We start from the raw sequence: 4,442 nt of genomic DNA on the forward strand, positions 1-4,442 counted from the left end.
TTAAAACAAAGTCAGAAGTCAAAGAGTAAGAGGGTTTCACTACTATAATTACTAACCTTGAAGTTAGAATAAACACACTTAGTCAAGAAACTGAAAATACAATAAAATGTAGATGCTGAAGACATCTTCCAATGAGACAACTTAGAAGCTAGAAAACAAAACTTTTCTTTTTTCTTCCTGTTTATTAATCAGAAAAGACCTTTTAATATCACAAATGTGGGGGGAGGGAATAAAGCTGGGAGACACAAGAGGCTACCTTGTCAAATCATTTATGAGCCTTTAGACTAAAGATAAATCTTGACTGATATATAGACAGATAGATAGATGATCTATTCTAAGGGGAAGGGCAGAAGTGGCTAATAAATAATGAAACTTAAAACTTATGTCTAATAAATGCTTACTCTAGATCTGTGAGCTAGTAACTCTATTACTAGCATATACATATATATGTATGTATATGTATAGAGTATATGTATATGTATATATATGTATAGAGTATACTCTATACATATATATGTATATGTATATATATGTATATATATGTATAGAGTATAACTCTATACATATATATGTATATATATAGTATACACATATAAATTACATTATGTATTATATATATTCTACATATATATGTGTGTGTATATATATATAAATGTGTGTGTGTGTGTGTGTGTGTATATATATATAATATATATATTATTATATTAGATCCATTCTCTGCCACTCTAATATATTATATTAGATCCATTCTCTGCCACATACTAGTTATATGACATTTGCAAGACAGTTAAACCCTTTGGGAAATACACAAGAGGGTAATCCTTTAGAATGAAAAAAGATCTTTAACTCAAAAGATATTTTCAAATTCAATGTGGAAGATTGCCATAGCAGTGGTATGGATAAATTTTACAATGATGTCTAGAAAAGGCCCCTTCTTACTGAATTCCTAATTACGTTTGTATAAAATGAGATAATGTTTTATAAATGAATGGTGATTTAACAAGGTTTTATTGCCTCAAACCCATTTGACCCACTGATAAAATTTCTAATATTTATGACATTGTGTAGAACATTCAAAGGCATTCCAATGGAAGTTCTCACATCATCCATCAGTTTCTTTGAAAACAGGCAGAGTTCTTTATGGTGACATCTGGCTAGTCCCATGATAACCTTTGATCTTTTTATCTGGGATGCATCCACTACAGCAATCACAGGTTTCCATGGCTTTCCAAGTTAACAGCTTAGTACATTCAGGAAAATCCAAATTTTGTATCTTTACAAGTGTGTTGTTAATGTTTTTATTATCTTGGAAGGGGAAGGGAGGTTCAACAATAGGGATAAATTGCATTCTCTTTAGTTAATACTCACAAGACTTGTGGAAAGTTCATTTCAATCCTTTACCTGTAAGATGGAAGGAAGTGTGGTAAAGTAAAAAGAAGCAGAAAATTTGAAATCAGGAGTGAGATGAAGGAACAATCATATATTGAGTATCTATGATGTGCCAGGCACAAATTTTCTATAAATGTAAATACTGAGTATTCAATACTGTATATATAGTATGTAAATATATGTCTGTGTGTCTATGTATATATACTGTGTGTGTGTGTGTGTGTGTGTGTGTATGTGCACGCGCAATTTAACTCAATAACGATATTCCAATCTGTCTTCAAATCTCAACTTCATTGCTTACCAGGTGGACAGGGGCAAATTACGTAACTACTCTGACTTTAATTTCTTCTATTAAATGAATTATATTATAACATCTACTTCACAAGATGGCTGTGAGGATTAAATGGGATAAAGTGTGAAAAAGTATCTGACAAACTGCCTAGAACACAACAGGCACTCGATAAAATCATAATGTTTATTATGCAAATGCTTAGCACTTAACATGGGCCTATCATTATTTTAAATACTTTATAAATACGAACTTTTAAAATCTTCATAACAATCCTTAGGTCACCCATTATTATTATCTCTCCTTTACTGATAAAGAAACTGAAAACCTGAGATGTAAAAATGATTTGCTCAAGATCACACAGTTAATAGAGACAGAAATAAAATTAAAACCCAGGCAATTTCATTCTAGAGTTTCTGCATCTAACCAGTAAGCTTTACTGTCAGGGTTGACTCTGAACTATCTGACAAAACTTTTATTTTAAAGGTTTCCTTTAGATATTTTTTTTTCAACGTTTTTTATTTATTTTTGGGACAGAGAGAGACAGAGCACGAACGGGGGAGGGGCAGAGAGAGAGGGAGACACAGAATCGGAAACAGGCTCCAGGCTCCGAGCCATCAGCCCAGAGCCTGACGCGGGGCTCGAACTCACGGACCGCGAGATCGTGACCTGGCTGAAGTCGGACGCTTAACCGACTGCGCCACCCAGGCGCCCCTCCTTTAGATATTTTAAAATAAAATAATATTAATCCAATTTTCAAAAATTATGTCAAGATGATTAGAAACTATATTGTCTAGTTATATAGATATATTTCAAATAGCCCATTGCTCAAGTAGAAGATAAACAATATACAGGAGGCCAATGATACACAATTAGGATAATTCAAGGAGGATTTAAATGAAAAACCTATTAACAAAAGAGTGAGCTGGCCATAGGGAAACCATAGAAGAGTACAATATCTCAGGTTAGAAACAGTGAGGCTGTGTAGATCAGAAAGTACAAAAGGAGGGAATTTTACTGGAACCCAGAAAAAGCATATTGTGTAGGGAAGCACCCAGTAGTAAAATTATTGGGTCAGAAGAGGCAGCCATCCCAAAGTGACTGGGCAGAGAGGGAAGCAGGGGAGCGGACACCCTGACCTTATACATCCTTCTTGAGGATCTCCCACCAGACCCCTCACTGGCAACTAGAAGTCAAAGAATCTTGTTGATATTGTCTATACAAATCAACCTCCTGGGTCAGGGAGCAGAAAGAAGGCAGGTTGAGGTATTTTTCTGGATTTCTAAAATATTAACATTTTAAGTATCAAAACTTAACATATTTTTGTATTATCTTATCACATATCTTCTTAAAATTTATAACAGTTTGTCTTCTAAAATAAAGTACATAGTGCACAAATACATTTTTGTACTAATTCTAAAATGGTAGCACCCTCAGGAATAACAAACTTGTATAACCATTGGCCTTACGCTAGTGTTCACAAAGCATACCCTCCCACTTCCTCAGAACACAAGTAACAAGCACATTTTCAGGTGCCACGTGAGAAAGGTTTTTTGGGACAATATGGGATTAAACAAAGTTAAGCAGTTTTCTTAACTGAGCAATTTGCATGGCAGAAACCAGAGCTATTGGTATGGCCGAAAAAAAGATCGGAAGATAATATGAAGTGCATACATACCTAACTAGACCACATGATCTTTATTCTTTCCTAGAAGTATCTTTGCAACTACGGTTGCAAGGAACATGCTTTGAGAAATAATTTTTTTCATACCACCTCCTCACCCTTTTGCAGTGTTGCAAACATGAATTTATTTATTCCTTTAGTCAACAAAGATGTATCAGACACCTACCAGATATCAGATGCTATTCTGCATACTGGGTGTTCAGTGGTGCACGAGACAGATGGGATCCCTTCCCTTATAGACATGCTCTGTTTCATTTTATCATGCTTTGTTTTTATCTCCTTTACTTTTTTGGTAGAGTCTCTGTTTTCCCCCCTCACTGCTACATATCACGTGACCTTGTTTGTAACTGTGTGCTTGCTTCTGACAGTACTTTTGCCCCAACTCCTCTAAACTTGCTGTTTGTAATCGTTCATGTGTTTGGAAAAGCACATAGCCAAATATATAAGAATGAGGATATGAGGGGCTGACCTTTCCATATAAAATATGAACCATTTTATGTGAATATATATAGCTATTGAGGCCTTTCTTAATTACCTCCTCATGTAATAACTAGTTGAAAGTCCTTCATCAAGTGAGACAGCATACTTCAAGTGGTTTAACACAGAATGTTTGCTTTCTACAGGGAGACCTTCCTAATAGTCTCAATCTTGGCCTTTCTTGCTATGTGACTCATGCCAGCTTCTGTTTCTTCCTCTGTAGAATTGTAGAAATAACAGTGCCTGCCTGCTAGGGTTATTACAGAGATCAAATCAGGTAACATACTCATAGCTCACAGGAATATCTAAAGTCAACCATGATTTTTGCAGCACTGAAAGTCCTAATGGATCAAATAGAATAGTATATCTCTACAAGCACTGTGACATGTAGACCGTAAAGGGAGCCTTTCACATCAACAGAAATGGCACTGAAGATTAATAATAGGACATCGCTTGATGGCATAAAGCTTGCAGATAGTAGGTTAATATTTTGCTGCAAAGTAATGTTACAATGTGTGCCCAAATCAATTTTAATCTCACTAAAATAAATAAAATAACTTGTTAAATTAAAAAAATGTTTTCTAAACCTCCATAAGGATATTA

The sequence above is a fragment of the Neofelis nebulosa genome, chromosome 3 (genome assembly GCF_028018385.1).
Source record: "Neofelis nebulosa isolate mNeoNeb1 chromosome 3, mNeoNeb1.pri, whole genome shotgun sequence".
Lineage (NCBI taxonomy): Eukaryota > Metazoa > Chordata > Mammalia > Carnivora > Felidae > Neofelis > Neofelis nebulosa.